Here is an 11,219-nt window from a genome sequence, read left to right on the forward strand (position 1 = left end):
ATCGGAGATTACGAGAAGTTCGCACGAAAATGCGAAAAATGCCAAAGGCATGCTCCAACCATCCGACAACCAGCCGAAGTCCTCTACTCCATCACATCGCCCTATCCTTTTATGCGCTGGGCCATGGACATCGTCGGTCCCCTTCATAATTCAAAGCAAAAGCGTTTCCTTTTAGTCCTCACCGATTTCTTTTCAAAATGGGTAGAGGCAGATTCGTACGCAAGTATAAAAGATGTCCAAGTCGAAAGTTTCGTATGGAAAAACATCATCTGTAGGCATGGAGTTCCTTACGAAATCGTAACCAATAACGGATCTCAGTTTATCTCCACCCGGTTCGAGGCATTCTGCGAAAAATGGAAGATACGGCTTAACAAATCAACGCCCAGATATCCGCAGTGTAACGGACAAGCTGAAACGATTAATAAAACCATTCTCGACGGACTGAAGAAACGCTTAGAGGCCAAAAAAGGCAGGTGGGCCGACGAACTCGAGGGAGTCCTCTGGTCCCACCGTACCACCCCGAGGCGAGCAACAGGAGAAACCTCTTTCGCTCTGGTGTACGGAACGGAATGCATGATTCCCGCAGAAGTAGAATTCCCCGGTGTTCGAAGAAGATTACTTCCCGAACGAGAGGAGCTCAACAACGCAATGCTCCTCGACGACCTCGATCTCATTAACGAGCGCTGAGATCGAGCGCTCATCCGAATCCAAAATTACCAACACGCAGCCGCGAAGTACTACAATTCCAACGTACGGAATCGCAGATTTAATCAGGGAGATCTAGTCCTTCGCAAAGTCTTCCAAAACACCGCTGAACGAAACGCGGGAAAACTCGGAGCAAACTGGGAAGGACCCTATAAAATCGAAAAAATCATCCGACCAGGCTCCTACGAAATACCCAACATGGAAGGCATAAAAATTCCAAGGACCTGGAACGCGATGCATCTCAAAAAATAATACCACTGACCCACTCGCAATCACCGAACTACGAGACGGCTTGATCTCCATAAGGAGTACGTAGTCAGTTTGTCAAAAGGCAAATTCAGCTGTCCCCCCTCATCAAAAAGGGGGGGAGTGGATACGTATACTCGTATACTCTCAAACTCGAAAACATCCGACCACGCCTTCGATGTTTCCGACATATCTCAACCAAGCAAATTATCTTGTATCCGCGAAACATTTTCGAATTTCGAATATAAATCAGCCGTTAGGAAGAAGCATCCATTGGCATCGCGAGACGTCGTGAGAGATGCTTCAAGGATTACTTCTTCCGAACGACGAAAACGGACACTCCGTCAAAAAATGATGAACATTTTAACACATATCTTGTGCAAAAACTCTAAACAACGGCATTTGCCGCCAAGTTCGGTGCTGATCACATCGAACTCTCGAACGCCCTAAACAGAGATAGCCATCTTACGAAGATGACTCTCGTACATCCGACACAAGGATAATAGCGCTATAAAAGAAACACGAAATTTTGGTCCAGCACTTCCGGTTGGCTTAAAAATTGTCTCCGGAGAGATGCTCGATTCGTATCTAACAAGTCATATAAGCCGAGAACCTATCGCGGACTTTAAATCGGTACGAATCAGGTTAAAATCGCGACAGATAAATCGATAGCCGGCTAGTCACCGCACAAAATCTTAAACCGAAAGTAAACTTAGGTCTTGCCTTAAACCCAGCGCACTGGTCTCTAACATCTCAAGGCATGATATCCAAAACATACGAGATCCCAAAACCATGCCTCTATGTTTATGTTCGACATCTTCAGATATCCCGCGATGTTGATACCTCGAGGAAAAACTCTCGAAACAGATCTCGAACAAAACATTTCACATCGAAAAAGGATATGAGACGACAACTCATCACCCTTCTTCCACTCCATACGTAAGCTTATGAAAAATGCAACTCGACCATCTTGTCATAAAAGCCGCAGAGCGGCGGGGATTCAAAGCCACACACGGCCAGTCCCGAAACACGAAATAAGGCCATTTAAGGCCGAAACATCGAACATAAAAAAAATCTCCCGCAAGAGATCTAACCAAAGTCATCCTCAGAATTCACGCTCCCTCTTAAACCGTCGCTTCATCTAAACCTAGAGCCGCGTCACCCCCGAGTACCGCATCCTTCCCCTCCCTTGCAGCTAGGATGAGATCGAAATCTCCATCCACGACTGCCAAATCTCCCTTGCAGCCGGACAGTCGGGCCTCTTCGGCCTCTAAGGTCGGAGGAGTCTCACTTTGGAACGACTGAACCACGGCCATCCCGCCTTCGATTGTCGCCAAGGCTAAATCCATGTTCCGAATGCACTCGAGGGAGCCCAGAAAGGCGGAGATCTTCGCCAAGCGAGCTTGGAACTCAGAACTAAGAGCGTCCTTGGCCTCTCGAATCCCGCGGCTCACTAATCCTGCATCATTCTCAATCTGACGCTGAAGACGACGAACTTCCGAAGATTTGGCCTTCCTGGCTTTCTTCTTCTTGAGCAATGAACTCACCTTCTTCCCGAGGTCCCTCTTGAGCTCCCCTATCGCGATCTCAAGTTTCGACACTTTCACGGAGTGAGAACCCTTGACAGCTGTCAGCATGGGCTCGGTTTCGGACCATCTACCCTGAAGTTCCAACAACTCCCCGGCAAGATGACTGGTCTCAGAACCGCACTCGCTGATCATCCCGTCGATCAACGACACGAACTGCGAAACGAGAAGAAATTTAGAGATCCTTTGTCTTTTAGAAAAATATACAACGATCAAGAAAGTGAGTGAGCGACAAACCTTTCCGCGAAGCCCCGACACTATGCTCGAGCCTCCTTGCTGCGAAGATTCCCTGTCACCGCCCTTGGTAAACTTCCTCTTCTGGCCCTTAGGCTGAGTAACCGGAACAACACTAGGAGCGTGCAGCGCTAGAACGATCTCCTTCCTGGCAGGAGGAGGCGGCATAGAGTCAGCGGCCCTCCCCTTATCTTCGACGAGAATCGGAGTCGTGGACGATCCAGCAGGTAAAGCCGAAGCATCCGGAACAACCGAGCCTGCGAGAGTTCCCGTATCTCGCGGAGTTACGCCCTCGGTCCCATGACCCGGAGCAACGGCCAGTGCAGAAGACGACGGTAACTCGGCGCCGGCTCGAACATTTTCTTTCTCGGCTTGGCGACGAACTAATTTCTCTCGAAAGGAGAGATGATCGGCAACGCAAGCCGGCGCTTCGACCGGAGAAGTCGGAATCGGCGCCGGAGATGTAGCCTCGCCCATCTCAACATCGGAACTCCGCTTGTCACCATGGGAAGAAGACATGTTAAAAACAAGATATTTGGAGCTAGAGAGTTTTTGAAGGTTTGAAGAAGGAAAGGTGTGAAGCAAATGAATGACAAGAGCTCACTACTTATAGAAGTATGAGATCAGAATTTTATTTTATTTTTTTATTTTTTTTAAAAAAACATTTTCTCGAGAATTCTCTTCCACTGAGTTTGAAGTAAACTTCGTTCAATACGCCTAACTTCGCCAAAATCGTTAAACCGCCCGCAAGAGTCTCGACTCTAACGAGCTGTGGGGCTAACTGTTGGGGTCAAAAACGGTTACGACGAAGTTAACGTCCAAATCCCCGAAGAAGAAAAACGTAGAAAACTTCTTCGACAAATACTTTTTCGAAATAGATTCTTCTTTACGAAAAACCTTTGCGGAAGAAACGCGAATCATCGGACAAGAGCTCGAGAAGGATCGTTACGCAGCGACCAAACACGTGCTTCTTCGACAAAGGGACCTAAGACGTGACTCGAGGCCCAACTTACGATTTCTTAACCAACAGCCCGTGAACCACATGTCGGTTTACACTTGGTTCGCAAGGGAAGATAAATGTCAAGTTTCCGTGGATAAATACGAAATTTGGAAGATAATTACGAAGATTGGAAAAAATGGAATATCTCCATTTTTATGCTATGGCGGCTTAAGGGCAGAAGAGGAAGAGCGTAAACCGACCTTGGAGCCAGTATATAAGGGATCCTAGGCGAGAGGCATGGGAGGGACTTTTTCAGAGAAAACTTAGCACTTAGAGCAATTAGGCAACTTTCCATTTTTGTTATTTCGAGCTGCGACTCAATTAGGTTTAGCCGTCTTAGGGTTGCTAGAAATAAGAATCTCGCCGACAGCTCTCGAGCTCAGGCTTATACCTTGTTGTAAACGCTCATACGCAAATTCGGAATAATACTTCTCTTTGCTCTCTTCTTACGATTTTTATACTTCTTCGTTGTCATTATTGTGTTCTGATTTGCTTGGCGTGTGGTATTACCAGATATCCGGGACCTCTGAGAAATTAGGGTTTTCCTAGTTTCCTTATTTAAACGGAAATCGACAGTGCAAATTTCGGTTCCCACAACTATTGTGATCTTTTAAAAAGAGGATATACATATTTGGAAGCATTTTTCATAAAAAGTTGAGATATATAGGAACACATAGAAATATTATATTTGATCCACTTAACTTTTATTTGTATTTCTCTACAAAAAAAATTATTTGTATTTCTCTACAAAAAAAAATACTTTAAAATATAATGTACGTAGATTTGAAATAATGAAAATAAAACAACAGAATTAAAAATATATGTCAAAAAATTCAGTTTATATTTAAAAGACTTACCAATAGTTTTGTAAAATCGTTGAATATTCTGATATATTGTGATAATAGTCTATTTGCATCAACAAAGTTGTTGATACTCTTTCTCTTGGTAGGGTGTTAGGTTTTTGTTGTCTCTCCGCATCTTATGAAAGATGCATCACATCATTTTTCCGGTACAGTGTTAGGTATTTCTGCAAACTTGCAACGGTTACAAAAACAAAGCATAGTTTTGAAGAGTAACATAAAAGAGAAACAATAAGAGAAGAACTAATGATACCACTTGTTTTTAGATTATGTACGTTCTGCTCTTTCACTCCGTTTGTTGTAAAGAGCGCTCTTTTGTTTTTTTTTTGTAGTTTGAGATTTTTGTTTTGCTTGATTATCTGTTGGCCTAAGCCGTTCTTGTTAATGCCAAGTTTGTCTTTAGTCTTCCTCTTTCTCGTTTCTGTTTTTATTCGTTCCAGAAATGTACCTTACAGAAAAATCTTGGGTGAATTGGTTCAATATCTAATAAGAAGTGCATAATTAGGTAACTACACAATATAATTATGTGTGGGGATCAGATTCAATCCAGGTGATGTTGCAATTACCAAACTAACCACATGACGTTTTGTGTTCGCGATTTAGGGTAGGCCGTATTTAGGTAGTAAGCTAAAATGGTTATACTTTTAATTGGGGGGGTTAGTAATGATTGCCCTTTTGCCCACCTCTTTTACGTGTGTCTGTTTGTGCATCACGAACCAGTAGAAACATAGGAAAACCTGACACAGCGGCTGCATGGCCAGGAAGATCAAAAGAAAAGATATTGGGTTGCATGCGAAAAGTTTTTCTTGGGGAGGGTTTCAAGAACAAGTACTCGAGGTTTGTGTATAAAAGGGAGCTCAACGATGAGATTCTTCTCACACTTGACGAAATAAATCAAGGTGATTATTCCTGACACAAAATAAATGTTCTTTTCTCTGTCGTTAGAATGTTCTTCTGACCTACAATAAATTTGTTTCCTTCTGTGTGCTTAGTCATGACGGCGTCGGGTGAAGAAACGAGCTTGGACAACTCCGTTCCGTGTAGCTGCGGTTATAATTCTCTTCTTTTAACATTTTAATACCCCTTTCTGTTGAAATAAAAACAGAGAAGAAGTGTATTTGGAGTCAAAATAAAATATGTAGTTAAGGTGAAGTATATGGACGACAACGCAATGGTATGCCCAAGAGATGTTGTTTTGTTTGCAAAACTTTTCCAGATTATGGGACGAGTGATATGTTTGTGGCGACGGTAATAGAAGAAGAACGAGATTGGTTTTGGATTCGGGGTGATAGAGGATGAGAACGAGAGTTTTAACACATTTAAAGATTTATCCAGCTAGAATATGTTGTTCTTGGACAATATATTAATTAGCTTCTATACGAAAATTGCTAGGAGAATTTTTGGGAAGTTAACGTTCTAATTTTAGGAGTGGACGGATAAAAATATTATTGGATACACTAATTATATTAATAGCCGACAATAAAATATTGTAGCCTGTTAAGCTTTTCATTAGCATGTAAAATATATTAAAGATTGTTTTAGCATTTGTTTGTATGCTCGGTTTATAGCATAATCCAGTTTTGAGATGTAAGGAGTACAATACGTATCGATACCTTATATTTAAATAAAATCCCTTCTTCGTATAATGTTGTAGTTATTGAGTAAACAAGTCTTTCGTAGATTACAACAAATAAAAATTAGCTGTGTAATTGAATAAGAGAGAAGTGCTCTAGGAAAGTATGGACAATGTTTCTTAAAAATATTATTATCTGGAGAAAACCTTCAGACTTCAGCTAAACATAATACTAGCTATCAATAATAAAAGAGAAGTGCCGGTGAAGACTTGGATTTAGGCCCCTTGGAATCAGTTAAGAGGAACAATACAAAAGCACGAGATCCAAACTCTGATGCTAACAGTCAGCTACAAATGATGAAGCTAGCTTTGACTTGTAAACCGAAAGGAGTCGAGACAAGCAATGGTTGTGAGAGGAAAAAAGAGACATCCTTTGAAGGGAGCATCATGGAGGGTAGATGCTGAAATGTGTTGATGAGAAGTGAAAAGCTGATAGCATCTCTGTGTGAAAGTTATTTTTTGCTTTTTAGTAATAAAGTGTCTATTTGCAGGGTTACATCTTCATTGGTTGGTTACTTGTTATGTTAGACCGTCAATTTGTTTTTGTGAAGGCTAAAAATTTAGTAACAATCTAACAGACCTTGAACAATAGCACTATCTATTTTATCTTTTTTCGAGATGGTTAAACGGGAGTTTAGCAATGTCTCTCGTCGTTTTGGTTTACTAAATTCACTTGTAACCGTTGGTGTAATGAAGTGTCTGATGCAGGATTGCATCTTCGTTGGTCGGTTACTCGGTGTGTTAATCTGATAGTTTGTTATTGTTAAGGGTAAACATTTTAGTAATCAAACTTGGATGATAGCAGTATGTTTAATCTTTTACCGGGACTGTTAAAAATGAGAGTTTAGCAAGGGACCTGGTCGTTTTGATTTGTTAATTCCACTTGTAACAGAGAATCAGTTCAAAAAAATAAAAAAAAACTCCACTTTCTCTTAAATATATATCAAGCCCCTAGGGGGAAATCTGAACATAAATAGACCGGAGCTCCGATGAAACGGAAATTGCTAGGTTACATGGAAAAAAGAAGAAACACACCTAATTAAACACACAAATCTAAAGCGAACTAGAGGAGATGTGGGAAAGAAGACGAAGGAGGCGGAGCCGCCACCTGCGACAGACACCGCTGCCAGCATATCATTTTATCCGGGACATCACTATAGCAGAGTGTCCGTGCCAGCTAATAGAACCTTCACCGGTGTACCTTCAAAGCTAAGCCATCTCAAAGGGGCCCCGCTGCCACATAACACCAGAGCCATAAAGAACACCCGACTCTCGAACTCTTCCGCCGTTGATTGCGAAGGGTCTCCACCTTCTCACAAGTCCGAACAGTCGTCACCGGGAGAACCGCCATCTCTATGGATAGATCCGCCGTCAAACGAGCACCTCTCAACAATCGAGACAAACTTTAGGGATCCCGATGATTGACTTGCGGAATCGGTTGTCTGCTCCACCGCCCTCAAGCAGAGCCTCCGCCTTAAACCAACGAGCCACTATAGAACAGCCAAAGCTTTCCTAATTCTGTCGCACAACGTAAACAAATCAGAAGAGGAAGAGAAGAAACACCACCAAAATAAAACCAGATGACATCTACAAGGAAAAGATGGAGGCGGCGTTACACGGCCGCTTGGATCTATTTGGATTGGACAATTAACACAAATAAGACATAGTAAATAGAGTTATGTCTGATATATATCATTTAAGTGATGAACAGTAACGTATAAAGAAGAAGAAGAGGTGTCTTGGTTCGGGGAAATTTTATGAATATAATATAATATATCAATTTGTCTGACACAGATACATTTTATTTCATGTAGAATTGGATTATCAGAAAAAGAATCTAAAGGAATATGTGGGCATCATGAAAATCGAAGAGTAGAAAGCAATAGGGGTATAATGGTCATAAATTAATCTACAATTCCTATGAAAACAAAAAAATGTGTATAGAGCTAATTATTGGATCTTTCTTGTATGTAGAGTGCAAATTCTCAAAAATCTTTATATATTTCATTTTGTAAGTATATTTCAGATTTTTCATATTTGGAAAAAGAGATAACCTGAGGCTGAGTTCTTCGAAGGGAAACCTTGCATGTGAGAGAGCGAGGCTTAATATACAGACACTGCATATAAAAGAGTAAGATCATGAGAGACTGAGTAAGAAAAAATATATGTTTGCGTGGAAGATAAAACGTTGAATATAAACACAATATTTGTGAATTTGAGTAGTAGAGAAAGTGTGTTTTGTCTTTCTTTTTGCGTGTGGATCAATAAGATGGCAAATATAAACGATGGATGAATAACTGGAATCTGGAGATTGATAATTGGTGATCGTGGAGTTGTTGGAGAGAAATGGATGAGCAAGTACTTTTTACAGTAAATTTAGGAAACAAACACATAATTTAGTTGTGGAGATCGTGCTTGCCATTTATTTTTTTCAATAATGATTTTATTGTTTTAAATATTTTTTAATTTTTAAAATATAAATCCATGTGTCAAAATCTGATTGGTAAGGTGACTTGTGCTTTAGTATATATAAAGGATTACCTTGGATCGGAAATCAACTTGAGCATACTCAGCCTTGAAGAAATTCACCAGGAGATCCTTACAAGAGCGACTAAACCCGCGTGATTTCTCAATCCAGACTCCATTAACCGTGGCAATTTTGGGGCCACCGGTCATGCTGCCGTCTGGGAGTGATCTCTAGGAATACAGCGTTGAGCTCATCGATGGAGGCAGATTTGAGGAAGGTCATGATTTCTTTTTTGACGCTGTCGGATTGGGAGGTGGCAGCCTCCATGGTGAGCACTGCGTTCACTGATGCTGGAGAAAAGACCAAGTTAGAGTTTCTTGCTAGGGTGGAGATTACTTTCCCAGCAAGGAACATAGATACGTCGTTCTGCTTCTTCATCGCTTCTACCAAATCAATCTCTGTGAGAGATGGACTTGGGATAACTTGTGATTTGCAAAGTTTTTACTTTTTCTTCTTTGGATTAATCTTGGTAAGAGAGGCATCTTCAGCTTGTGATTTGCGAACTTTTTCTCTCTTCTTTTTTAGAATCCATCATGTTGGGGTTTGTAATAGAAAAACAAAAGATGTTGATTTTGTTCTCAGATTAGTAACAAGAAGGCTCGTTGGGGCGCGGACATACGCACATCTTGTTGCCTATGTAACACATTCCTCGAAGCCAGGGACCATCTGTTTCTTCGTTGTGAATGGAGCATGGATCTTTGGAGACTCGCGCTAGGAAGACTGGGTTACACTAATGCGGGGTTCCATACATGGTTAGCCTTCTCGGAATGGCTAATGTTACGAGACAGAGTCGCACCAATGCTGCTCAAACGTTTGGTGGCTTCAGCAACTATCTACTCAATCTGGTCTGAGCGCAACAAGCGTTATCACGATAGCATCTCCACTCCGGCGGCGGTAATCTTCAAGAGACTCGACCGCTTTATAAGGGATGCTATTCTGTCCAAAAGGAATCAAAGACACAGCTGTGGACTAATGCAGCATTGGCTTCTTAGATAGTATTTATCTTCGAACCTTCTCTTATCTGCTTTGCCTTGTTTTTATCTTTTTTGCCAAGGCAAATCATAACATGATTAAACCTATTGTAATAATTTTACAAACTCTACCCATTTCAATGGAATTCACATATTTGGCAAAAAAAAAATAGTAACAACACTACCAGAAAACAGCGGTATTCTGACGGACATTCCAACGGAAAATGAAATCCTCGGAATATCCCGAGGATATTCCGAGGAAACACAAAATTTGGTTTCCTCGAAATTTCCGTGGAATATACAGATGGAATTCCGAGGAAATATCAATCCGTCGGAATATTCTTATGGAATACCGAGGAAAAATGTATTCCTCGGAAAAAACCGATGAATTCCGAGGATATATTATAGCCGTTAGAGAGCCGTTGGGGAATTTTAAAAATTCCGAGGAAATTCCGAGGAAAGAGCCGTTTCCGTCGGTATTCCGTCGGAATTTCCTCGGTCTGTCGGCAGAATTTAACTATAAATACAAGCACCCCTCTTCCTCTTCATTCACTTCATATCTTCATCATCCCTCTTACTCTCTTTACACACGAATTTGATTCATAAAAAACATGTCTTCTTCAAATTATTTTCGTTCTTGGATCGATCGACCTCATTTGGATCCGAACACGATATTGCTTACGGAAGAATACCAACGAGGTATAACCGAATTCATGGTGTTAGTTCACCGACAACCGGAAGCAAAAACAGATATGTTAAGATGTTCTTGCTCTAATTGTAAAAAATAGAAAGGTTATTAAAGAGTGGGATGTTTGGACTCATCTATATTTGAGTGGGTTTACACGAAGTTACAAAATTTGGTATCATCATGGGGAAACTGATTATGAACATGGTAGTACTAGCGAACCTCAGCCAGAAGTTAGATTAGAAGAATCAATTAGAACGGATGTAGATTATGGTGTAGGTACTGAGCAGATGGTAAATGATCATTTTAGAGGGGAAGATTTACCCAATGCACAAGCTAAGAGATTTTATGATATGTTGGATGCTGGAAAGCAACTATTGTACGAAGGTTGCAGAGATGGTCATTCAGCTTTATCATCTGCTACAAGATTGATGGGCATTAAAACAGATTATAATTTGGCTGAAGACTGTGTGGATGCGATTGCTGATTTTGTAAAAGGTATTCTACCCGAGAATAATGTAGCTTCTGGTTCATACTACGAGGTTCAGAAACTCGTAGCTGGTCTTGGTTTATCGTATCAGGTAATAGATGTATGCAGCGACAACTGCATGATTTATTGGAGGGCGGATGAACAGCGGGTTACATGCAAATTTTGTGGAAAGCCTCGTTATAAAGATACAAGTGGAAGAGTTCTAGTGCCATATAAAACCATGTGATATTTGCCTTTGACGGAAAGGTTGCAGAGGTTGTATCTGTCTGAACGCACAGCGCA

General features: G+C 41.2%; 2 long non-coding RNA genes across 2 annotated transcripts; one reads left to right on the forward strand and one right to left on the reverse strand.

Annotated features, from left to right (window-relative positions):
* The first annotated feature begins 5,270 nt into the window (after positions 1 to 5,270).
* Positions 5,271 to 5,851, forward strand: LOC125595706. Its single transcript, XR_007330531.1, has 2 exons — positions 5,271 to 5,530; positions 5,624 to 5,851. It is a non-coding gene; the product is annotated as an uncharacterized LOC125595706 (long non-coding RNA).
* A 1,319-nt stretch (positions 5,852 to 7,170) lies between these two features.
* On the reverse strand, positions 7,171 to 9,888 carry LOC125595705. Its single transcript, XR_007330530.1, has 2 exons — positions 8,319 to 9,888; positions 7,171 to 7,782 (listed from the first exon to the last, which is right to left on the reverse strand). It is a non-coding gene; the product is annotated as an uncharacterized LOC125595705 (long non-coding RNA).
* Between the last annotated feature and the right edge of the window lie 1,331 nt (positions 9,889 to 11,219).

This window comes from Brassica napus, unplaced genomic scaffold (assembly GCF_020379485.1).
Source record: "Brassica napus cultivar Da-Ae unplaced genomic scaffold, Da-Ae ScsIHWf_1082;HRSCAF=1543, whole genome shotgun sequence".
NCBI lineage: Eukaryota > Viridiplantae > Streptophyta > Magnoliopsida > Brassicales > Brassicaceae > Brassica > Brassica napus.